This window comes from Ctenopharyngodon idella, chromosome 4, assembly GCF_019924925.1.
Source record: "Ctenopharyngodon idella isolate HZGC_01 chromosome 4, HZGC01, whole genome shotgun sequence".
Taxonomy (NCBI): Eukaryota; Metazoa; Chordata; class Actinopteri; order Cypriniformes; family Xenocyprididae; genus Ctenopharyngodon; species Ctenopharyngodon idella.
The window spans coordinates 4514954-4542494 of record NC_067223.1 but is presented as its reverse complement, the minus strand read 5'-3'; the positions used below and the strand labels follow the sequence as shown (position 1 = coordinate 4542494).

At 37.9% G+C, this 27541-nt stretch overlaps 2 protein-coding genes across 5 annotated transcripts in view; one reads left to right on the top strand and one right to left on the bottom strand.

Annotated features, from left to right (window-relative positions):
* LOC127510966 (fish-egg lectin-like) overlaps positions 1 to 27541 on the bottom strand; it is a 736337-nt gene that overhangs the window by 460003 nt on the left and 248793 nt on the right. The window lies entirely within an intron of this gene.
* syt1a (synaptotagmin Ia) overlaps positions 1 to 27541 on the top strand; it is a 206109-nt gene that overhangs the window by 71459 nt on the left and 107109 nt on the right. For 2 of the 4 annotated variants that reach the window (XM_051891164.1, XM_051891160.1), the window contains exon 2: positions 3971 to 4026. The exons of 1 other annotated variant lie outside the window; for it this stretch is intronic. The gene's annotated coding sequence lies outside the window, so the exon portion shown is untranslated. The remainder of the gene's footprint in view (positions 1 to 3970; positions 4027 to 27541) is intronic. One more of the 4 variants, XM_051891162.1, reaches the window with a different exon arrangement.

Below are 27541 nucleotides of genomic sequence, written 5' to 3'. Positions count from 1 at the left end.
TCATTGTTGTTGTTGTTTTTATACATCACACATTGTATTAATTCACCAAATGGAAACACAATAAACCAAAATGGATAGCCTGAATATTTGATCTCTACGTGGGTGGGAATAAAACGTCTCTTTCCACTGTTTGGTCAACCAAACATCAAACAGTGCCATCATCAGTTTCGCGCAGTAGAATAATAGTCATCCGCTGCTACAATCAGTGGAAAAGGGCGTTCATTCCCACCCATGTAGAGATCAAAGATTCAAGCTCTTTATCCATTTTGGTTTTTATTGTTTCCATTTGGCAAATTAGAACAAAGTGTGATGAAAACAAAAATAAAAATATGAAAAAACAAATTACCCGAATGTACATGGACCCAAAAACTAAATTTTTGAGAACCTGGCACGTGTTTTAATCTAGATTTTTAAAGAGATTTTTCTTTGTGATCTTTGTTTCTAAATGAAACCACAGTGTTAGTTTGAGTAACTTTTTGTTGCATCCAAAACTAAGTCATGTTTCTGCCATGATAAAAGGCGTTTCAAATTGTGTAATTGCCATTAGTTTGAAAAGTGGGCCTCTTATGTTGGAGGACCATTTTGAAAAGCCTGAACTTTTATAGAGCGATCTTGTATTTAAATGATGTGGTGGGCTGAAAGTAATGCAGAATAAAATTGTGGTCATGAAACTGCTTTTTAACAGGTGGCCTCCCATCTGTCCAATGTGCTTTTTACTGCTCCCTCTAATGAGCACTAGGTCACCTTGGCGCACTGATCCTCCATAAATTAAAAACTTTCTCTCTGACAATAAGTGGAATGTGTGGCTTTCCAGTCTAAGCTTACACAATATGGCCATTGTTTGGTTTTGTTGTTCTTCAGTTTTGTTGGGTAAAACCAACAGGGGCTCCAATGCTAAATGTTGTGGCTTAGTCATTACCCTTTACTTACTGTAGCTGCCTTCACCAAGCAAGATGAGCTTTAAAAGCAATGGCTTTTGGCCTTTGTGAGGCAAATTTGAAGCTGAGTCATGAGAGCGGATCACGCAGTGTATCAGCGAGGGGTGGTGAATATGAAATGTCAAAGAAAGAAAGTTCTTGACACAGAAAGTGTGGTATTGTTGCCACTCTGTAGCAAATTAGACACTTCATCACAATGATGAGGTTGTTTCTTTCAGTAGGAAATCATGACTTAAGCCTAAATATTAACTCTATATCCAATAAAGTTAGAAGGTTTTATTAAAACATTTATTTCAGAAAGAACAAAAAACTAATGCATAAAACATTTTTGTTTCTTGCAAATCTGAGTCACACGTTTTAGACATTTTGCCAAAAAGTGGCATTCTCCTTTTTTTTTTTCTCTCTCTCTCTGTCTCTCTCTCTCTGTCTCTCTCTCTCTCTCTCTCTCTCTCTCTCTCTCTCTCTCTCTCTCTCTCTCTCTCTCTCCTGAAAGACCTATGTAGATCCGTTTTGATGCTTTTATTAAGTTCAGTGGTAGCCTCTGGTAATGTATTTAATTTGTACTTTAGAGACATTCAGTTTTACTGGATTACATTGATTAAAAGTATTTAAATGTTAAATTAAACATTTTTGAAGTGAAATACATCCCAGACAGTATATTCATCACTGTTAAGCAAGGCTGCAATATTTTATTTATTCATTTAATTTGATTAGATAGTATATTTCTACACATGTAACAACATATTCGGGCCACATGACATCTTTTTCACCTCTTCACCTCATCAAAACAAAAGATGCATGTGAGATAAGCATGTTTATATGCATGATCTTACACCAATTATGCTTAACCTAACAACGTGCAGCTCATGTAAATGCCTTGAACAGTGTTCTTATTAAGGAGTAGAGATCATACTGTTTAAGCGAAACCTGATCGACACACAGCAAGAGTGTATTCAGAGTGATTTAATTTGGTTTTTGTTATGTGATTGTCCATTTATCTCATTAAGTAAATGGAAAATTATAAGTGTTTTCTTAACTATAAAGAGCTACTGTATTTTCCCGGTGGTAGACATTTGTGGTTAACAGTTTGAATTTAACCCTTAAATGGAAAGTATTTTACAGAATTTGCACAAGAAATATTGAGGTGAAAATTGTCTGTTCGAGAAGGGCATTGATAGACTTGGCAAGCGTGCAGCTCTGCTTTATTAATTGAATACTCCAGTAGGTGGTCAGCGGTGTATAATAAATCATACTAAATGGAGGTAAATTGTCTAGAATTAGTGTCTGCATGTTTATCACTTGAGTCTCAAAATGCTTTCTGGAAGTTAAATAATGAAGAGTGGCATCAACCGCAACTGGGGGAAAATGAAATGTAATTGTATTAGAGAAAGAGAGAGAAGGGAACAGAGAATGAATGTTGAGAGAGAGTAGAGGAATCCAGGGGTTTAATACACTGTGAGCACTGCAGCCATGTAAATTATGAAATTACTGTAAAACATTGTGTAAGAAATTCCACATTCTTGCACATTTAGATCAGGCAATTTTGTTCATATCTGTGCTGTTAAAGAAACTGTACAAACAAAAAGCATCTTTTATATGTTTGGAGATATTATTTAAAGACCCCCTTTGGTGAAAATCAAGTTTTTAATGTTGTTTATATGTCCATGTGATGATTTTAATATGCTTTAAGACAAACCATGTGCAAATTCATCAGTCAACACTGAGTATTTTCTCCTTAAAACTGCAGTGTACCAAAAACAAATCTCTTCAACTGACTTTCTGTGATGTTCAAAGCATTTCTAAGGATGCTGATTTTTAGAGGGTTAACAGGAACATGGTTTGTGTAACACATTTTTAGCTGTTTGATAACCGAGTCAAGCCAAAGGCTAATCATATTAATGTTGTAGAGAACGATACATAAAACGCATTACCATTCTGATGCATCGACTTCTTCTTCCTCTTCTTCTTCTGAATCAGTTTCTGGTTCAAACATATATGGCTGAATTAAACCAATATTTCCATACTTGCCATTGTGTTTGCTACAGCTGACCGAATGGATCAGGAAGTCCAAGCTGGTGTGATTTATTGGAGGTGGAGACTAATTTGCATATTCATGGTTCCTCGTATACTAAATGAAGCAAGGGTGTAGAGTTACACTCAAGCTATTTTAAGGCAAGAAGAAATTATTTTCTAATGAGAAAAAAACTCTGGAACTCTTGGAACTGTTTATTTATACACACATTTGCACATTTATAAATATGGATACTGTATAAGTATACATATTATAAAATGAAAAATACATTCACGTTTGATATCTGTGTATGTGGTCTGTGTTATAGGTTGGTTTTAACAAAGCTTTTCTTTTACCTTTCCTTGAATATTTTCAATTTTTGAACACAAGACTGTGCACTTTATAATTAACAGAATATTAAATTGCCATTAACTCTCCAGAGCTCAAACCTACTTCTCCTTCATATTTAATTTAAGGTGACTTCCTCGGCACAGGTCTTCACATGGACATTCAGACATTGTAATTCAATTCTACAATGAACAGTCTGTTTTATTTAGAGCTGTGCTAATTAATGAACATAAGACTGGCACACTGTACAGCTCTGCCTTCAGGCTACTTTAAAGCTGTTATTCAAAACATCTTTAATTGAATAGTCAGAGTAAAGTATGTGATAGTCATTTCTGTTGGGAATTATTTTCTGCCTTATGTCACTGTATATGGATTAATGAATATACTAATACAAATGTACTTGCTGATAGTTTGAGTCAATCAATTGAGATGGTTCCCCCTGTATAGTTTGATAAACCTCTAGGTCTGTAGTTGTGCCTTGGCCTGCTTTGCAACTTGATCATTTCCTGTTTTTCTATACACTTTAAAGCAAATGGCAGCGTCCTTTGGGTCCATTGCTGGACACCCTCAAGACTTTATGCGCTGCCCTGAGGCTGAGATGATAATGTGTGGTGGAGATGGCCATCTCTGAGCCAGTGTTGTGCTAATGTGATCTTTTCTCCTCTCCTTCCAGTGAACACAAAGGAAAAACCAGAGAAGAAAAGAAAGAGACGGCTGTGGTTTCTGTAGGTACTGTGCTTTTTGTTCTCGAGAATCTTATCAGCATTCGTATAGTGTTGTTCATGTTGCACTACAACTTTGAAGATACACAGTGCAATTGTATTGTAGATCTTTCAGAAACTGCAAAGAACAACAATTTGTCTGGGAATTTAAGATAAAGCTATACTTTGAACTTAGTCTATAAGATTTCAACTGATATCATCAATCACAGAGCAAAATTCAAGTGCTCATAGCATGGTATCTTTCTGTCTTTTTTCTCAACACTATAAACAGTTTTTGTGTGTGAATTTACAGCATATTACTGGCTACAAGTTGCCATACTAAGCTGTTTGTTTTATAGTAGTAGGCTGTATAAAATAATTAGCAATTAACTATATAGTGTGACTTTACAGGGAAGAGTTGCATGATCTGTATGTACATGCAAAATTACAGATTAAAAGCAGTAATATGATGTCCAGAGTAATGTGCTGGCACAATGGTTTCCTGCATGTACTGCAATGTGAATAAATTGATTGATTGATTGATTGATTGATTGATATATCAGCAAGGGAAGCAGTGTCTCCTCAAAAAAAACTGGATGAGAAAATAATAAATATTACTAAAATATAACAATGCAAATATTACAAAAAGGGACATAAAAAGTGTTACACGGTGCCTACACCAGATGCGAGCGGCGCGACACATCAAAAGATAATAAACCCTTTATGATCAGTGATATTGTCTACACTCGATGGGGTGCGGCGCGATGCGACACAAAATATTCCTGACAGTAAACGGATTCCCCGTTCTATTTCTGACGTAGTCCAAGTGCTTTGCAACAGTCGGTTTGTCACGTTCAGTGTAGACAGCTTTCAGCTGACAAAAGTCGCGTCTGGCTGTAGACAAAGTGTTAAGGTCACTCGTTTTTATAAAGTAACATTGTCCAACCGCGACACCCGCAGGTAAAATTACAGTGGGAGGCATGCCTCCTCTCCCCTCATTGACTTATAACAGAGCACCCAAAGCGTGCGGTGGGTTTAGTGGGGGGTATTGAGAATGAATGGGGGAAAGTCACGTGAAAGGAGGCAGTGCCTCCATCGCGCTATGATTGGATATCGGTTGTGAATGGATATGACAAAATGGATATTTCAAACTTGAAATGGCCTGACAACATGATGACTGTGGGGTTTTTTAGTGAGCAATCAGCTTGGTGAAATTAAAGGTAAATCTTCGTGTCTGTCTGTGACCAGTGTGTACAAGCTTGATGACTGCTGTAAATAAGTTGACTATTAAAATGATAATATATATTGTTTAAATTGTTACTGTCTTTAGTTATTATTTTGGAATAAATGTAGAAATGCATAAAAACACTAACTTGATGACATGTATAGGCTACTTGGTTTTAATAAATAGAACATTAAATAGCGAAAAAATACAAAATAGAATTGTATTTGGTCTCTCTTGAAACAATTTTTCTTATGAGTTGTTCCAGCTTAATGACAGTCAGAAAATTACCTATGCATTAATTTATTGTAAAAGTCTAAATACAGCATTTTATCTAATGCCATCATCTTGATTTCCAACTGATTCAAGTTAAATGCCCAACTCCAGTTTACAATCAGAGGTGTCAGGGATGACTGAAGCATCTAGTAATTAATGCTTCCACTGCTGCTTTGCTGAGTTGTGTGTGTCCCTCGCTCTCTCATGATGAATGGAGCTCCTGGACCCTGTCCCAGCTGTCATCTGTGATTGATGCACTGTGCTTGTCTTCGTCCAGGTTTCTTGCGCTCGGTACTTCCCTTCCCCCATCCGATCTTCAGCCTCATCCTATTAGCCACAGTATTAATCACCGCCAGTGCTGCTAATTGCTTTATAATCCCACCCCTGAGCCATACAATGTGTTGAGAGAAGTCACCTCTGAATCCCATCACTTTCCTCATCGTCTCTGTATCTCTGTCTCTGCCATGCTTGTTTTTGATAGCAGTGTATTACCCACAATTCCCGCCCTGCCCTAATCCTCTCCCGATTTCCTCGACAGATAATCCAACCGTGTCACTTGCCATAAAAACTCTGCACCCATGCTGGTGTAAGAGACAAAGGGCCTGGCCGGATTTGTCAGGAAGGCCATGAGGTTGACTTCAAGTACCTTAGCCCTTTTGCTCTTTCCTAAGAGTGAAATCTCAATCGGATTTCAGTTTAATCCATACTGCTGATTAGCCTGGGTCAGGATTTTTCAATATTTCCCTAAGGGCCCACCTGCATTGCACGTTTTAGGGGTCTGACTCCTCAAGCACACCCAATTTAGTTCATAGAATCAAGAGGACCTCCATAGAGTGACTAATGAGCTGAATCAGGTGTGCTGAATATTGGCAATGTCCAAATGTGTTGGTTAGAGTTTGAGAAACCCTGGTCTAGGTCATCCAAGCATTTTTATAGAACCTGAGGGGGTATTTGACGTTCACGCTCCATTCCAGATGTGGCTTTGGGTAACTGTACCGTCATGAGAGAAGACACAGTGCATTGAGCATGGAAATGGAGGATTATGGCGAATAAACTCAAGCTTGAGCGATTGGCTCAACCAGGCAACCCCGCGGTCACGCTTTGATATTTTTATTTATTGCCTCCCTCAGCGATAGATGACATCTTTTCACTTTCTGAGAGACAGCAAGCATAAATTCTCTACAAAGCGAAGGCACCTTGTTGGCCGCTCCTTGACGACGGGATAGATTGACAAGCCACTCAAGCGGCCCTCACTAATCAGAACACCCATGCGGAGAGCAAAGCCCCAGGAAACTCATTTAAAGTTGTCGGAAATATTGTTATGCAAAGCACATCTAAATCAATAGAGAACAATCAAGAGAAATATGAGAAAAATCAATCCATCTGTGAAAATAATCAACACACTGGCCTCCTCAGCCTGTCTTTCATCTGTCTATAGCCAGGCATCTGATTACAGATCGAAATAATTGGGTGATGTGAGGTCCAATAATGGAGGGGAAGACCATTCTGGGGATATTTGGATATTTGGAGCTTTTACAGTGCTGTTAGCACGCTACGTCTCGCACTCAGTGCTATAACAAGGCGTACATCATCCCTCTCTGGAGTGCATTAGGGGCACTTTGTGCAGGCTTTTAGTACCCCCATTCCGCAAGCAACTCTCTTCCCTCTCTTTACTCGCGCTCCCTCTCTTTTGCCACACTTTAAACAGCATATTACCATCACTAGCCCGTCTCCCTCATTTTCTCGACAGATAAGGCTGCTTTTTTTCAGGCCTGTTCCTAACAGCACAGGCTATGCCCAATGTTCCTCTTTTAATCCATCACATTATACTATTTCATTTCTTCTCTAATTCGTTAATCAGCGAAGCGCCCAAGCTGATATGACCACAGTCATACCAGAAGCAATTTCACATCTCCGGTTCGTCTCTCGATTTCTGCCCGGCGAATTCTCAGATTGTTCCTTTAATAACCTTGTCATGGATGTATCACAGCTTTTGGCACATGACTCACATTAATGCGTCGGTCCATTAAGAGGAAATTAAGGGACTGAGTTTTGCATAGGACTGTCTTATCAACAGCTGACAGATGGGCATGTAAGACAGACATGCCAAGGGGTATATGGATGCAGCAATGCATGCTGGATAGGTAATCCTGTTGTGTGACCTCTAATAAGAAATTAAACGTGAAATGCTGCAACTATAAGTGGGATTATTAACAGGGAAAACAGTTAGATGTTTATGATGTCTTAACTAGTAAAAAGGCGACAAACCTGAACTTTGAGGCTGAATTAGCATATCTTGATATATCGTATCTTATCTCTGATCAATGTTTTATGTAGGACTAATAATAGTATACTATAAAGCATGATTTTGGTAGGTCTTCCACAAATGGCAGATTGCCTAAAGGTTTTAGACACCATCTAGGGTTTCTAGCGTGTCACACTCTACATCTACAGTAACAAAGTGGTGAGACTACTGACAGAAGTGTCGAATAAGGACTTATTTAGGGAATCCTATTACATATTGCTGTTGCATAAGACTATTACAGACATATCACAGTGCCACACTAACCAACATATACACTGCATGCATAATTATTATGCAAGTTTATTTTCTGATCATATTTTTTTCCAAGCACATTTTACCAATTGTAAACAACATCAATCTTAATAACTACTATAAATTTTTTAGTTAATCATTTATAAGTGATATATAATTGTTCATGAAGGCTGGAAATGAAAAATTCCTTATATTCAGGTGTGCAGAATTATTAGGCAGGTTTTCTTTTACAGGCAAAATGAGCCAAAAAAAGAGATTTAACTCAGGCTGAAAAGTCAAAAATTATTAAATGCTCATGAGAAGGATGCAATAATAATGCAATGCTAGAAAGAGCAAAGTGAAGGCATGACCACAAAATTAATAGTAGTTATTAAGATTGATGTGGTTTGGAATTGGTCAAATGTGCCTGAAAAAATAAAAATAAATAATATAATATAATATAATAAATTTGGGCTACCCCTGACTCAAGATTTTTCTAGTTGACTAGTCGTTCATTTAAGCCTTAGTCGATGTCGGCTGCAAAGATGTCTATAGAGATGCATATGCATTACATAAGCAAAGAGTATTTCTTTTCGATTTGAATTGGTTCATTTAAAAGTAGACATTTCAAGCTTTCTATAGATATATTTCTCATATGTCTGTGAGGCAAGTAGCCTATACATTGAGTTTCGGTTCATTTTTGTGATGCGCTTAGTTCACGGAGACCAAGACGGCAGAAAGCGCATCCTGTTTGTTTTCTTTATTTTACAAAGGCACGATGTTTTCTTGTTATTGTGAGTTTACACAAATGAAAGTAGACAGTTTCGAATGATGTATTACTCTTATCTGCATGACCAACAATGACGGCATGTTTTAAGTTGTTTTCAATGTTATCATTAAAAAATGTAAGTGATCACACCGGCTCCTCCATGTTTTGCAGTCAGCGCGCTATACTTCAGCTTCCACACTCCGCACAAACACTTGGATATGCACTTAATATTAGCACACATTTACCTAGGTTAATGTTAGAGAAAGCAGCCATGTAAAGTTCCTACTACTTACATGTTTCAAATGATAAGCCATATTTGAGGTCGATGGATATAATATAATATAATATAATATAAGCATGACAAGTAAATGTTCTCAGTTGTTCTCAGTTCTCCCACTGTTGGCCAGTGTGGCACAAAGTTTATTGTAGACCCTGCTTGCACAGAGATTGAGAGGTCTACTTCTGTGGTTTAATTATTCTCATCCCATTTTCTTTTTATGCCTGATCTCATGTTATTGTACAATGGAGCAATGATGATGTTAGTGTCAGGGACACATTTTACATCCATTTATAATTAGAACAGAAACCTAACATGGCTTTTCAGACAGATGCTAACAGTATCACTTTCATGCCAATTTCTCCATGGTAACAGAGCCATGTGACACAGTTATTCCACCGCCTGTCAGTGAAGTGGAGCCAGCAGGGGGGCTTAGAGAGTGTCCAAAGGTCTCACGTTCACTCAGTCATGCCAGTGACTTCAGGTCAGGTGATCTCCTGCTTTTACATGCTCTTTTTGCTCCATTTCTATTGAGTTAAAGGGGAAGGCCAATGGCAGACTGGACATTTTTAGATCCAGCCTATATGAGCTGCTAGGCACGTTCATCTGTATGTCTCCTCTACGTTATGATGTTTATCCAGAGAGAGACCAACTGAGGCTTTGGGAAGCTTAGCATTAGATGGCACACACACATACGCACACCCATCACTCTCAGACATTACCCAAATCAGAGACTAGGATTTCCCATGATTCTCTGTCAGTGCTGTTTAAAGGAAGCAGGGGAAAGCAGTGGTCACACATTTCAGCTAGACCTCTGAAAGAGAAAAACAAACACTGCAAATTACCCATGGGAAAGCAAGAGTCCACTACAATCTGCTAGACATCAAGACGATGTACTCCACTGCATGCCCACAAATACGTATTCTCAGGCCAAATAAGGTGAGTGGCACCTTGACTATCAGTATATGAAAGCTCCTCCATTCGAAAACAAGACAGGATGGAATTTATCCTGAGCTACACACGTAATGGCATTTTGCCACTTAAACGAAATGAAGACTAATAGAGCAGGCTATTCACATCCCTTCAGCAATTATAGAATGCCCACCGGTGCTGATTATTTAGACAGGGTGGATAAATCAAAAAAGCACATATACTTTGATTCCAATTAGGATTGGTGAGCTGGAGTCGGCAGTATTGGTAATTTGAGGAGCTTTAAGACCTCACCGACCTAACTCTGCTTCTAGCAGCATGTGACTCACAAGTTGTTTTCATCCTCTCCAATGCTCTGTGGCTGCTCCACTGTGAGTTGGTCATGATGAATGCCAACCAGCCCCCAGGGGCTTTGAAGTCAGATGCTTGCATTGATCTCCAGAGCTGCCCATCATCTCAGTGGCAATGCAGAGTGCTGTCCGTCACGAAAATACCTGAATCTCAGCAGATACTATCTTTTTCTTCAATGAAATTGAAGCCATACAGAAAGGGCACTGCAGACTAACACACAACATATTTATGCAAGCTGTCTCTTTCAATGATTGTCTCTGCTGTGAGTCAACACAGCTTGCATTTTGATGCATACAGAAATATGTTGCTCTGGATATGTTTTGCATGCAACGCATCTACTGATAAGTTTGGGCAGAAGCTGGTATCATTGAACTGGCTGTGTCAATTTTATGCCAATTTTTTGGTTGGCTTATTAATTTATACAATGTTACAATATTTTATGAAATGGACAGCTGTTGCCTTCCATAATGGAATTTTAAGTAATGGCCTTTTCCCTTTAATCTAACCCTGGACCAATGCTGCAAAAATTTTGTATTCATAACCATCCTTGTCTTGTTTTCCTATGAAAATGTCAAAACATCTATAAGTATTATTTATATATATATATATATATATATATTTCTCAGTGAACAAAGACAGTTTGCTAGAAGTCACAACTGAGAAAATGAAGTCACAGTTGTGCAATATAAATAGCCAAAAAAATCATGATATGGCAACCCGATCTCATGAGAAAGCGTAACTACTTTACAAAGTGGCAATTTCATATAAGTTCGTACAATGTGATTCTTGCAAAAATGTGATTTTTTTTTTTTTTTTTTTTTTTTTTTGAAAGAAAGAAAAAAAAAAACTTAAATACGAAAGCTCAAGCCTAACCCCACACCTAAACCTAACTGTCAATGGGGCGTAAGCAGATTATACAAAAATTTACAAAATTTGAGTTGTACAATATAGAGTCACAATTATAATAAATAAAGTATTTTATTTATCTAGGTGGAAATGGGTTTAAATAAACTGCATTTAAACTGCACTCATATTCATGGCTTATATTAAAAATACTTAATATTTAATAGTCTTTAATTTTTCTTTCAGTTCAAGGATGTCTTGTTTTAAGGATGTTTAGATATTTGACTAAATATCAGGACAAAGATTCTAATAGAATATAATATAATAAGAATGTAATTTTTTGAATCTAAAATGGCCAGACATAACCTAGCTTGGGATGTCTATGTATTGGTCTGCTCTCTTATGTAATGCACATGATCTCTCACCTTTTCAGTTTCAAAGAGGCTTACCACTATTTTTACTTCTGTCAGACCTGCAAAGTCATAGCTCTCATCTTCTCCAAGTTAGGTGCAGAAAGCGTTCAAGAGCAGAAAAAAAGGAGAAAAAGAAGGGAGGAGTAGAGGAGAGAACCAACCCACGCAGTGAGCTGACCTATGCCCATTGCAACCTAATCATTTTATCCGTGGTAGCACAGCAGAAATGTTTCGGGATGTTGCATTAGAGGGATCAAAGCGAGAGTATCTTAATCTGTTCTTGAACTGTATGAAATATCTAGGGCAGGTTTTTTTTTTTTTTTTTTTTTCAAATTGCACTAAGATCAGCTGCCGGTGAGTCATACACATCATCGCAGGCTCCAGGCGCTTTCAAAGAAGCACCACGTTAATGCAAAGTAACATTTGGTTAGTGTAAAATATTCTAAATCACATAAGAGAGACGCAAAAATAACTGGATTTGTGCAGATGGAAGGGCTGCCGTATGCGTCGCTGACAGTATTTGTGCAAGTATGTGTGAAAAAGCAGCATATACTCATTTTGGGTTGTAACTGTCATCTAAATCCTTTTCCCACCGTTGAACATGCAGTGTAGGTGGTGTGCTTGAGGATTAGGTCTAGCCTTTAATATGTATTCGGGAAGCACACAAGCTGTAGACTTCCTTTTTCGTACTGTATGAGGATCAAACCAAGAAAACCAGGACAGCTATAAAAACTTTCTAAAAGAATCAAACGTATTTTCTTGTCATTAGTGCATAGGTGGAACTGAGAAATGAACAGTCCTATAGTAATACAATATAACGCAAACAAGCACAGACAAACCCTTCTGTCACAACATCCAGTACACAGTAAATGTCACCATATGGAGGGTAAAATTTCTTTAGTTGAAGCAATCCATCTTACTTACTCATAGCAGGTACTTTTCCATTCTTCAGTTTAGTTGGACCAATGATGCCCTCCATTCAGCTCAGAACATTGGGATTGCTAACTTCCTGCTTGTAAAAATGCAACAGAATAGCAACAGAGATCAACAGTCAGATTCTGGAAGTAAAAATTCTATTCGTTTTCTCCATAGGATAAATAGCCGGGTTTCCATTACAGATTTTGTGATATTTTCTAAATTTCAGTGAAAAACTATTGCGAAATGACCATGTTTCTGTTAACTGATGTTATGTGACTTAAGTGTATTTTTTTCCTCTCGCAATAAGTCATTCCAAAACTCATTCCAAAACTTATGTTGTCACATGAAAAGATATAATAAAATATTTACAAAAATGTGAGGGGTGTACTCACTTCTGTGTAATGTAATACTGTATAATGTAATACTTTATCATTTACCATCAGCATTCAGCAAATAAGCATTCATATCATTTAAATAAGTCTTTGAATATCTGATAAACATTTAATTTTTTTACAAACCTTGCAAACTTTGTCGAATACATCTGTGAGATCTTCTAAAGTGTGCATTTGTAGATTGTATAAAATGCGTAGCGGTCGGTCAGTGTGAATGTTTGTCACTGGACACGCACAACAAACTTGAAATCCTTCTAATTATACTGTGCTGTATCCTAATGTATTCATGTCATACTCATTGTGTGGTATGTAAAATAGGTGTTTTGTTTTCTTTATTTGAAAAAAAATATTATTCCCAGTGCACACATAAGCTACTTATCAGATTACTGAGTGCACTGTTGGTTACAATGTTTACTTCCTTTTTAGTCATATTTCATATAGTATATCTGCTTTATATCAGCCATCAGCCACCCTGCTCTCTAAGATATCGCCCATCCAAAAATTCAATATTTGTCGACCAGTAAATGTAATACTTGTAAGGAGAAATCAGGTAGAATTCCACATCCGAATTTTTAATGGAATGCAGCATGAGATAACATCTACTTAGTTCAGGTGGCAGCCATCTTGTATTCTCAAAAGGCAGTTGATATTGCATAAAATTGACGCAGCACAGGCTTTTGTTCCTTTTTCATCGTAAGCAAGGCAACTCAAACAGAGACGTGTCAGACTGAAGTTACTGTGCACTGACGGCTCTGCTAATTACATACAAATTGTGTGTTCAGCAAACTTAATCGGCCAGAGAAATATTTAAACAGTGCATGGGGTGAACTCAATCATACAGTAATGCCTCTTAAACCCACTCTTTGCAATCAGAGCTGGGCAATTCCAGGAAAAAAATGATGTTGAAGGAATGCTGCTCTTAATCCCTGACAGCTTCTCAACATGGTCCTTTAAATGTTGCACAATACAAGAATGAACTTCTTGTACTACATGTACACATTAATCTAATACTAATGTACAGTTTAACATAATAATGACTCTCTCTAACAGTAATTTAGAGTAAACATGAAATCACAATTGACCCTATTTAGTTTCTTATTACATGTACTTGGTCTTTATTGTTCATGATTCATCAGTGTATGTTTTTCCAGAATCTTGTGGAATGCTAAAACGACTTTAGGCTGACATCATCTAGGCCTTGTGGAGTATTGGTTAATGTTGAGAAGCTATTATTTTAGACTACTGTTATAGGCAATGCAGCCTTTTCTAAAATCTTGCCAATAGTAAACGCAGTAGTTTAATTCTGTTTCAATTCTGTTTAGTTTTCGATCTGGTTATTGTTTTGCATGTAAAATGGATGTGTGAATATGAACATTTTTAAACATGAAACGTGTTTTCCCAAAGGCTGTCTCTGCTATATGTGGTACAATAGCAGCAAATAGGATCTTCGTGGAAAGGGAAGAGGGATTCTTCTCAGGTTGGCCTACAGGAGCCTGAGCCAAAATGCCCAGATGCTTATTAAATGCCGCTTTGGCTCACAGTCGGCTGTAAATTGAACATGTGAGCGTAATTCTGAAAGTCTGTTTGTTGTGTTCAAACACAGACAGTCCTTCTGCTACCCTTCCTTATCTGTACACATTCCTGAGATCAGGCTTTCATAGCTGCCCATCCGCCCCGCCCTGTCCTGTCCTGAGGCACATACGTACAATGGTAAATGGGGCTAATGTGTTTGAGCATGTGAAGAAATGCAAAGCTTATATGGTTTTTTAAAAACAATTCTTTTGTTAAAATTTTAGGGTTTTAGGTGTTTAGGTCGTCATAAAGAAAAAAAAAAGTTGTTAAATTGTATATAACTTAACACGGAAAGGGTTAGCAAGTGATTTTTTTTTTTTCCACTTAAATCATGTTATCACATTGTGATAACTATACTCCTATAAACACTGTAACCCAGTTTTTTTTTTTTTTTGAAAAAAGAGAGACAAGTAGAAAGTTATTGCTGTCAATTGAGTTTAACAAGAATATTCTTTTAGGGGGGTTGGGGTCATTCCGAGGGCAGCCATACAGAAAGCTAACTTACAAAGAAAGATAGTACCTACAAAAAAGGCAGCAGTCAGGTCACATTCAGTAAAATTTTTACAGTGCTGGATGTGTCTCAACTGATTTCTCGTTCCAAACAGCTGTCAAGGTTATCAAAAAATTGCAGGCCCCATGTGTGTTGTCTTGTCTTTTGTTCTTGTGTATCTGCTCGCTGTACCCGATTTATGCCTTGTTTCCTAAATGACCTTAAAATAACCTCACCATGTCTCTTGGGATCGTACAGCTTAAGAGCTATGCTCCCTTGATGAGGCCATTCACAAGTCTGTGGGACTGAAGCTACAGCAATTATGTCTCCAGTGGCGGTTTGCAGCATTTTTGTCACAGTTTTTTCTTTAAATCAATACCAAGTTTTAGCCAGCATCCAAAAAAATCATGGCTTTTTGAAGAGCACCTGTTGAGATGAGCGTGACAGGGTGAAGCAAGATGCAAGAAGCAGAGGAAGAGAGAACTAATGTAGAAGTCTCTCCAGGATCTGCAGACAGTTATGTAAGTACCCACAACCTGTCAAAGCCAGAAAATCCCTTAAGAAGAACCAGGGTCTGAGATGAGAAGAGAGGACTCAAACACCTCCAAGTCAGACAGGGAACCTCACAAGAAAGCTGTCGATGAGTACAGATGTTCTACAAGTGCTCCAGGCCTCTCAAACCTAAGCTCTAGCGGCCTAGAAGGAAGAAAACATACATTGGTAAGTGATTATGATAGTGACCATTGACATAATATGGAAACCATGATCCCTTGATATCATACTTCCAATGACTTCATAAACCTATAAGGAACCAATTTGGCCTTTCCATACATTGATTTGCTCTGTGTATTGGAGCGTAGCTGTACAGGTAATGGCCATATTGAATACTCCCTTCATATTTAGAGCTAAACGTCATCATTAACTCTTAGTTATTAGAGCAGACCTAAAGGAGGTTGCTAAGGAACAAAAAAGAAACTTCAGAATGTGCAGTTATTTCTGATTTCCGCGTCACAGCTTTTCACACCTCCGAAGAACAATGGCCGAGAATTTGGAGAGGAGACAAGGAGGAGATAATGTGTGATGTTGCCATGGAGTCTTGAATGGAATCACAGTATACTACCATTACCAATGTGAGATGGACAGCACATAAACAAACACTCAATACTGTGTTTCAAACATGAGAACAGAAAGCTTTTAAAGCTGACACTGTATGATGCCCTACACCGTTTCATTATCTGCTAAATTTTGCGCCTTCTGTTGCTTTCACTCTTTCACATCCCCTCTCTCTATCTTCCATTCTCTATGTCTTATCTCCTTTGCTCTGTTCCTCTTCCTCTCCCAAAGCGAGTAGCATATTGGAAATGTCAACCCCTTTCTGCACTGGCCTTTTGCCTTGGGGCACATTACAATGTCCAGGTCACACCATCTCCCCAGAGAGGCTGAAGAAATCATTCTAGCATGATTTTATTCTCAGTGAGAGCCAGCTGAAATAGAGAGAGAGAGAGAGAGAGAGAGAGAGAGAGAGAGAGAGAGAGAATATTCTAGAGACTGACATTATGTCGACAACAGCCAGAAAGACAGCTACCTTGGGTGGGGTAGTTACTACATTTATACTTTTACATTTGTGCATTTGGTGCTTTTATCCAAAGTGACTTACAGTGCATTCTTGCATTTGAACCCATGATATTGCTGTTGCTAGTACAATTATCTAGTAGATAATCATGGGTTCAAATGAGCTAAAGGGATATTATAATAGATACTAGTCTCAGACGACACTCCCAGACAGACACACTGTCTGGCATATAAACCATACAAACATGACAACCTACCTTTTGAAGGCTTTTTAAACTTTTATTTTCAGAGATTTCAAACAAGGCTTTGTCAAGCCAAAATTCAAAGTTTTTGAATGTCTTGACAATTTCAAAATGGCACTTATACAAATGATTTGGAATTCATTTTAATTTTACTTCCTTACATTCCAATTTGAACTGAGTTCTGCATTCTGTTTGCTACCTCAATTCAAATTCATTACGCATTGAAAAAATAATTTGGAATTTAAAATGCTTTTGGATGGGCAGAAATTGTAGACACATTTTTCATTATTCTTTTTAGTTCTGCACAGCTAGTAGAAGAACCAAACTGCATTTTATGTTTTGTTTTGTTTCCTTTTGTTTTGTTTATTATTGTTGTTCAAATAATTCACATAAGGCTACCCAGTGGTTGAAGTGGAAAATTAAAAGTGCCGGTACTCCCGTTGCTCAGTTCAAAACATGTTCCTGAAGAAGGGAGGGCGCAGTGGGCTTCCGTGCATGCAACATGTTGGAAGTGCCGGTACGCAAGGAAAACTGGCGGTACGCTAAAAGTAAAAATAAAGAAGTGCTGGTACTGTGTACCGGCACATAGCGGCCCATTTCAAGCACTGAGCCTACCGCTAAACAAAAATAAATACACAAACAAACAAACAAAACAGTATTTGACCACTTTATTTTGGTCAGATGGTCACTTCCATGGAATTGGATGGTTTTTACCCAAAATAAGATAAAAAAGTGTACAAAAGTGAATGCTTATAGTCCGGGGTTTGGCTGCGAGACTAGGTACAAAATCAGGTGTACATCTTCACCTTGAATACAGTAACATTATAGCTAAGTGCTAATAATCAGTTACTGTAAACATACAGTCGCTGGTTCTGTATTCAGCAAAAACAAATACTGTAGGCATCTCAATCTACAGGCGATGTGTGGTAGGGCCTGCTGAGCTGAATGTTCCTCACCAAAGGGCAGGCTATCAGCAGGAAATAAACAAGCCAAGTAAATCTTTTCACAAGCTCTCTCTGGATATATGGTCATACCATTCAGTGGGGGACAAGAGACTTGACCACTTCCCCCCAGTAACTGGGTTTTACTACACTGTGCCCTGTGAACAGTGTTTTATGTTCACCTTAGCTACCTCACAGTGTGTGGTGAGCTCCTGTGTCTTTTCTACTCAAAGCCCATGGTGCAATCAACACAAACTGCCTTCCTCAGGCCCCAATTGGTAAGACAGCATGCAGGCTCACCTGTAAAGGCCCGCATTTAGAGATGAAAAGAGGACAGGCATCTGCAGGGCATCCACTCTGTGTAATGACCGCCAGCATAAGGATGCACATGAAAGTCTCAGTCACTCGCCCAGGCCCCTGAGTGAAGCTTTTACTGGGCCTAGGCTTGCTTTGATCCCCTCCCTTGGAGAGGCCAGGAGGAAAATCGCATTAAAAAGGTGAGGGCGGAAATCTGATTGGCTTTGTGTAAAAATCTGTAATGCCAAGCCTCCATTTTGTTGCTGTCGCACATTGTGTAGGCTTAATGAAGCCCAATGATGCCGGTGCTGAGAGAGTGCCAGCACAATGCCCGTATGGTGAAGCGCATAACATTCAATAGGAGTCAACTTGACCTTGTTACAACTGGATGGATGCTTATTTGTGACGAAGTCATTTCTGACAGTTGATTTGTGTCACTTCTGTTTTATGTGACAGGAAATGAAGGAAAGATTTGTTTTCTCAGAAATGAGTTGCAGGATCATTATGTAGTGTTTATACTGCAACTCAAATAAAAGGATTGCACCTAGCATGTTGTTTGTTTGATATGACTGCAGTATTATGGGGATAGTTTAATAAAAAAATTACAAAGTGGTAATTTGCTCACCAGATATACTGGTCAAACTTTATATTTATATAAAATTAAATCAGCGGTTACTGTTAACTAAAACTAATATTCCCTGATTGAAATAAAAAATAAATATTACACAAGCAACTATTAGAAATTGGAAATGTTATGTTGATAGTGAATAAATATTTTTTTGGACAAACTATTCCTTTAATAATGTAGAGCGGCACCATATATCCTCTGATGTTTCCATTTGGTGATAATTGCTATGAGTTTAACCATATCAGTAAGATTTACTAGTGTAATCAAGGCTATTGTTCTGATCTTGCTGGTCAAGGACACTAATGAACAGGTGATAAAGATCAAAGTGGTGTGTTCAGCTCTTGTCTTCCTGTCATAGCGTTTGATGGTGCCGGTGCTGACGCTCCTTGTACTTTGTCACAAGGTTACAAGAGGAGGAGCAGATGCATGTATGGATAGCACACCAAATCAATGTATTAGTTCCTTCAGCCTGTGAGCCATATTCAAGACCCCCTCCCCACTGCTGTTCTCCTCCAATCAGGCAGTGAGATGGAAAAATGGCACTGTTAGCTCCCAGCTAAGAGATGCCACTCATGCCATGCATGGGCAGTATGGGCCCATCCTAATCGTCGCTATGGATACCTCCTTACTTCCCCAGTTGGAAAGGCGTGCCCACACAAATGCACGAATGAAATTGAGTAGAAACAGTAGACTTTGCATGCACAACTCGTCATTATGCGCTCTCCCACACATCTGTTTGACATCTGTGATCATATTTTTTTTTTTCAAACCACATTTTACCAATTCCAAACCACATCAATCTTAATAACTACTATTAATTTTGTATTTAATCATTTATAAGTGATATATAATTGTTCATGAAGGCTGGGAATGAAAAACGCTGGTAACACTTTATTTTAGGGTCTTTTAACTAGTTGCTTGTTAGCATACATATTACTAGAATATTGGCTATTTATTAGTACTTATTAAGCACATATTAATGCCTTATTCTGCATGACCTTATTCTACATTCTTAATCCTACCCAATACCTAAACTTAACAGCTACCTTACTAACTATTAATAAGCAGTAAATTAGGCGTTTATCGCAGGGAAAGTCGTAATTAATAGTGAATATGTGTTCCCTATACTAAAGTGTTACCAGATTTAACTCAGAATGAAAAGTCAAAAATTATTAAATGCCCATGAGAAGGATGCAATACTAGAGATTACAAAGTTAAAGCATGACCAAATGGACAGCAAATGCTCATTGAGTCAGCAGGGTCAGACAAAAACAGGTGGAGAGGAAAAGACACATGTCAACTGCAAAAGAATAAGGTGAGAAATTAAGCGTGAAACCATCAGGAACCCTTTAGTCTCTTTTTTATATGCTTTATAGACAGACAGATTGAGAGGGACTCTTGAAGGACCGGCACCACATCCTCTTGTACCACTGTTTGAAGAATTTATCTTCCAGAATCTGGCAGTAAGTTTTGGGAGTTCATTTTTAGTCCATCTCTGCAAAATGGACTTCAGGGTAGGAGATGGACTAAAAATTAACTCCCACACCTTACTGTCAGATTCTGGAAGATAAATTCTTCAAACAGTGATACAAGAGGATGTGGTGCTCACTTAGTGAGGATCCATCTTGCAGCATGGGAATGAGAATGCTACTTTGTCCTTTACAGACACAATAGCTGAGTGCAAACTCCAAAAAGCTGGAGAAATGAATTGGAAAAAATACAGGATGAGACTTCATTGCTAACACCAGCGCATCCTCTGAATCACCCCATAGTGACCAGTATCTGACTGATTTTTCAAAGCAGAATTCAAAAGTTTGTTGTATTATTCTAAAGGTGCTTCATTTTGTGCCAAATTGATCTCAGTCAGCCATTTATGCACAGTGGTTTGGTGATGCCTTCAAATTTCATAAAGTGTTAATATAGCGTACCGCTCCTCATTTTTGTAAACGAGCAGTGCTTGTGAATTGGCTGTGAAATTGGCCATGCAGCTGAGCCTATTTCTCCCCAAACCCATGGATAATGATCGCTTAAGATGAAACTAGTGAGAAAAACATTGTTAGAAGCTGACTCCTAATGCACTTCATTTACATATCTTTTATCAAAGGACACAACTGAAGATGAGTTGGTAATCTTGAACTTAAAGCTCTACCCTTCAGAAGCTGCATTTTACTGCTGCTTTCCGATGGCCGTTCTTTCATTTTCTGTCTCACTTTTTCTCTTTCTCTGAAAATGGAGTTCGGGGACCACAGTTCTGTCACAATTGATCAGCATTCAAGCTTTATTTTCCCATCCATTGACATCCATATTCATACTCATCAGCCGTTGGACAAGCGCTCTAGGAAAGTTTATGTATGTGGTAGAATAACAATCACTTTACTTCACATCACCCCTACAGCAGGGTCCAAAGCTCAGCAGAAACGGAGAGGTAGGTTATGAAAATCTGCCATTCTTGGACATGACAGCGCCCACTGTCAGGTGGCCCAGACCTAGTGGAGCGGAAATCTTGTCTCCCCAAACAACAACACGCCTCGTATTCTTTGCCGTGTCTGATGATGCCCTTTGCCAGGAGACCAATCCACCAGGGATGATTTGACACATCCTGTTTAATCTCCTTTGTACTGCCTGGCAAGTCCCTGGAAAAAATGTGATTTGGATACAATGTAGCTGTTTCAGTGACAAAATGGTGACTCGGTGGAGCCAGGTTTGGCATGGGAGGTAGATGTGGTGATTCCAGGCTTTCGGGCGAAGGATGTAGGCACCCAACTCGAATGGATTTATTCCTGCAAAGCTTTTGGCAATAACAGTGGGAGTCATGCAGAGGGTTGGAGCAAGTATTTCCCTGATGCACCTCCTGCCAGGTGGTTTGGAGATGGCTGTTATCCAGTCATCCTCTAGCACGCCTTCCCTCCCGCCCAGGCTAGAGATCTCCCTACACTGTGTCCTTGTATTTAAAGTGAAGCATCTCATTTCTGAACCGCTAGTGCACTAAACAAAATTGCCAAAATAATAACAATTTCGACAAAGCATGAAATGTTACTGAGCTTTAAGATTTTCTTCCATTCCATTTTAGGAAGGTATTCATGGTCATTTATTTTATTTACAACCTTAAAATACTATATTTTATGGTGTAACTTCATGATTGATCTGGGTTTTGTCGTCTCAGTCGGTGTTTATGTAAATGCTGTGTAGGCTTTTACTGTATATTTCAATATAAGTTAAAGAATCAAAGTTTTATTGGGTTTTCAACAGTTGCTCCAAGAATTATATCATATTTGATTGTCATTCTGGTACATCATTGATTCTGGAATTTGCTGTCTGGATCGACTTTCCTGAAATCTCTTTCCCCTTAACAATTTTCAATCACATTGACTGTGTTTTTGATTTGTACTTCTGCCCCTTTAATGCATGTCTAATCTCTTTTTGATTTAATATTGGTTATCTTTTCTAAATTTTTGCATAAAGGATTGTCTCAAGGCTTACATTAGTTTTGTTTCCTACAAAAATCCTTTTCTTAACAAAATCCTTTTCCATAAATATTTTTTTTTTTTTTTTTTTCTGTTAAAATCCTTGAAGCAAAATACATTTCTGTGAGAAGCAACACTGCATAAGATATTGAGATTTGTTTTCAGAGAATGTATCTTTAATACGGATGCATTTTGTCTTTCTGCACTGGCCCCCCCTTCTTTCAAGTGTGAAGTTAAAAACAAGTTTAAAAAAAATAATACACATTTCCAAAAATTCATTAAATTTTTTTTTTATCAATGCTTCACTGTATTCACGTCATGGCTTTGAAGCTCAGATGGAATTACTGTATTTCAAATTTGTCTTCAGCTTGTGTATGCTTTCTTCAGTTTCCCACACGTTTCCACTCTTGTTCTTTAACATACTATATTATCAAATGCAACACCTTGTATTAAGCAACATGGAAGTTGTCAAGGGTTAACGACAAAGATTATTACCAAATCATGATAAAAGCCAGGTCTCTCTCATGTTATGCCCTCCTAGACTTTTTTATTTGTGATTATTTGTGAGAGTTTTCCAATCATTCTCTTGGATATGTAGTCCATTTAGAAGCCTCCACCAGTCTTTCAGGATAGCATTCATTTGTCCCTAATGGATGTGGCTGATTACTAAATCAGTGACATGTTTCAGCTGGCCATGTAACCATTGAAGAAATGTACCCAGTGCTCCATTTTCTGTGCTCTTTTTTCTCTCCAGAGTTTGTCTCTCCTCCCACACATATACGAGTAGCCTGTCCTCTCAATCCCCGCATTTTGTGAGAGGGTACTCTTTACCAGTAATCTCCATGATCAGACCGATGGTTGAATTGCTGTAGATATATACCGAACTCATTGTGATCGGCCATCTCTGAAGTTCTTTGCATCCCATTTGGTTGAGAATGAGTCATCACTAAAGTACCTTAAGCAAGGAGTAAGCATCGCTTGTCTTTATCAAGGTAAATCCTGTTTACTTAGTTGGCAGTAGCAGTAGAGAACAGAGCCCTTCTCGAGAATAAAAGACTGCCTTGGAGATACTGCAATGCCAGAGGTATTGCTTTGAAAAAGAGGGTTTGAATGGATGGCCTCAAGTCCACTATCTTGAAGCTGATGAAGTGCAGGGCATGTGTCCTCTTGAAAAGACACAATTTGAGGCAGAATATTTATATATTTCAGATTCTGGGAAAGGTTGTGATGCACAAGGACAATTGAAGGGACAGATGGATGAGAATAATATCTACAAGATGAATGAGTCATTTTTACATCAAGGTTTTTCATGATATTCTAACAATGCTGGTTATATGAACTTAAAGCACTGGATTTTTTTTTTCATTTGTGCCTGCCTTAAAAGCTCAAACATAAATACACAAATCTGCACTGCAAAATAATATTTTTTTTCTTAATCAGTACTTTAATGACTTGTTCATTTTCATTCCAAATTGGCTTTTTATTCTTCTTTTTTAAAAACAAACAAAAAAAGTATATAATTTAATGTAGTTTTAAAATGTATATACTAAATGTAAATGTTATATATATATATATATATATATATATATATATATATATATATATATATATATATAGAAATACAGTCAAACCAAAAATTATTCAGACACTAGATATAATTTTTTATATTTTTTTTTACTAGTGGGTGCAGGACACTATAGTTCATTTATGTAAGTGAGGATAGCAAAATATAGTAAACTGTGACATATTATACCCAAAAATTCTTCATACAGACTACTAGTAAAATTGATAAAAAAAAAAATTGGGGTCCAAAAATTATTCACCTGACCATGTTTTGCCTAATTATTATCTGACATTATCAAGATTATTTTTTTCTGACACAGTTTAAGTTTAACACAGTTCTTGTCATATTTTATTACCATTTTTTTTAAACTATAGTGAATGAATAAATTTTGGTTTGACTGTATGTACACAAAATGTAAAAATAATAATAATAATAATTGAAATTGTAAACAAAATTGTTTCTTTAAGCAAAAATCAATATTTAGTGTGACCTCCTGGACTTCCATTTTCTCAAAAATGAAACTCTGCTCTACTTTCTGGTTGTATTCTAATAAAGAGATTGAGAAATAATTATATATGGTCATTATATCATTGCTAAAACAACATCTAATGGAGGCCTAAGACTTTTGCACAGTACTTTATATGTATGTGTGTGTATATATATGTATGTAAATCCAAAATTGGTTTTGTTTCAAAATACCACTCATTTGTTTCAGGGAGCTACAGTATATTCTTCCTCTACAGGAACACTTACCAAATATGTGTAGCATACTTATAAATGAGAAAGAGAATATTTGTCTTCTTCCAAAGCAGGGCATCTTTTACTTGATTACCAAAGACAATCCCGTCTTATTAGTCGTAAACATGTAATAGATTCCGGAGCTGTGCCACGAGGTCACGATTTAACACAAACGTTTGAGTTTATAATTACTCACTCCAGGAGCTGCTATTACAGCAGAGAGGCAGAGGATGGCAAATGTGTCACATCGGGATAAGTAATCCAGGCACGCTGCAGAAATCGCTTCTTAACTGGGTGCGGCGTGTCTTTCCTCCAGACTTATGATTCTAGCACAGTGGTACGTCAAAGAAGGAAGGGTGGGGGGTGGCCTTGAGGAGAAAACAGATTTAAAAAGTCATAGAAAAAGAAGAGAAATGGATAGACTCAACTGGCAACAATAAAAGGCATCTCACTGTTCTTATTTGTCATCCATTCCTCCATCAAACCACTCACTAGGCTCCCCTCAGTCGATTTATATTGCACAGTGGCCCTGACGTTCACACACATGCACACATACACACTCTGTTTGAAATGAAAGGCCACAGTGAGCACAGTGTATGACTTGTGAATAACATTCTTCTGAAGCCAGAAAAACTTGTCTCTGGGGAGTGGCAGTGGGGAGAGATGGGAAGGGTTGTTGTTGGCTGACAGTGCCTGAAGAGCAACTTAAATCAGCAAATGAGAGCGACTCGATGGAAATCAGCAGGGTGGAGTGACACATTCGCTCAAATGAGCTGCTTTTGTCTTCCAATATCAGACTATCAAATAGCTGGAGATGAATTTTGGAGACAACGCAAGAAAAAAGAAGAAAAGAAGATAAGACGATTCATTTATTGCCGTCTGTCATGCTGTGCTCTGACCAAGTTATCCAGAGCGGTGCATCCCTAACGGCACATGTTTACATATTGCGGCGTCATCATTGAGGTCACCTCAGTGTAATGAGTCGGCCGCAGCTGAGACAGATGGTCGGCTGTAGTCTCCCTCCAGCTGAGGAGGTCTCACACTTTGGACGCAGGCTTTGGAGGTCTGGAGGGAGGGATGGTTCCCAATCATTTTGGAGGCTGTTAGCCAGCTACTCTGCAGTGATTGCGGCATGACGTGCCAAAACTAGTGCACACTGCTCGTCTGACAATCACACTCTCATCATCGCACTGACAACCTGCTCTGCTTCACTCCAGGGTGAAAGCTGCCCAAGCCATTTCTAAACATAATGATCTGTTTCTTTTAGCAAATATCAGCCAGCTGTATTTCTGCATTCTGCATATGAGATTTCACCTAATGAGTGCAAACTCTGTGGCAGATTATAATTGTAAGTTTTGAATATCATTATTAATAGAGAAATGTGTCTCAGTTATTTGCATAGACATGTTGGTTGCAATGTAAAAATTATATTTTGAATAATAGTCCACTCCAAGAGATAAGGTTTGTAGTTGTGCAGAAACTTGTGAATGATGCTTAAAGTTGTGTCCTCATTGTTTAGTGACATCATTAGCTGGGTTTCTATTACAGATTTCCATAAAACTTTTGCGATATTTTCTAAATGTCAATAAAAAACTAGTGTGAAATGACAGCGTTTCCATTAACTGATGTTATGCGACTAAAACGCAATTTTTTCCTCTCGCGATAAGTCATTCCAAAACTTATGCCAACGGATGTTAATAGGTTTAAGTATATCGCAGCCACTGCACTAGCCATTTCTTTTAGTTGAAGGAGAAGCAGGCGTGTTATCCAAGCATTAATGGCAAGGAATGCAAATAGGAGGTGTTTCTGGGTGTTTCTCCCTCCTATCTGCTTCGAGGTCTTGATATATTGTGGCATTTCTTTGTTGTTTAGAATCCAGTATTTCTTTTGTCTTTTAAGAGTTTGATAAAGAACTCTGTCTCGTCTTCTGTCCAAACATACCGTGCCATCTTTAAAGAATGATTGACTTTTACACACGCGAAGTGACCTGTAAATGCGAAAAAAACTGTTTCCATTCAGTTTTACGAAATATACCTTTTGTGAATTGCCTGAAAAACCACCTCATGAGCGTAAAAAAACTTTTTTACGATATATGGGAGTTTTTTGGGACGTGTTTCCATTGGGCATATTTTCAATTTGCAATTTCAATTTGCGCAATTTGAAGGATAATGTAAACGCAGCTATTGTATTTTCAGGGAAAACTGAAGTTATATCGTCAGTATTGGTCATAGTGCCTTTTAATTGCTGTTTTTGATCTTTTTTTTTTTCCAAATATTACGTTTCATGCAGTGTGTAATATAGCTGTTTGTGATTGTAAAAGGTCTGCAAAGTATTAACCCTTTGAGCGGTACGGTCCCACATATGGGATTTTTATTTTTGTCCCCCAGGGCGTACGGTCCCACATATGGGATTTAGAAGGTTAAGCGACGTCACATAACTGCCAGATTGAAACTGTGCTTTCGCGCTTTGGCTGCAAGACGGACGCGCTCAGCTCTTGTCATATATCACAGCTATGCAGTGTTTTCATCTACATAATGTTTCTTTTAAGGTTTAAGACATTTAAATATGCATAAGCACCAGTAAAACAATACATTTAGAGTTTATAAAATACACACTGATGCCAGACATCAGTGGAAGCAGTAATAACAATCCATTCAAATATAATTTTCCGACATTTATTTATATCAGACACACATAATGGGCCTAAGTAACTATAAAGTTTACTCTATTATTCTTCCAGTTCACCAGCCACTTACCTGCTGTAAATCCGACTGACTGGACTGCGGAGCAAACTAAGATGGTGGCGCCCATCTTGCGTTATAGATCAAGATGAAGATCATTTATAAAGGTTTTTAAACGACAAATCACACTCACACATATTTGAGAATCGGAATATCATATAGTTGATGACATGGTAAGCAAGTTTGTGAATATTTTAAATAAAAAAGGAAAAACAAAATAATAGCGATCCATCTGTCATACAGTGTTATTGTGGCTGCGTTCAGCGTACGTGACACGTCGCCATGGAACAATAAGGGCAAACGTTCTAAAATAACGGTCGCTTTAAAAAAACTCACTCAGTTAGAATATTTTAAACTCACGCTTGAA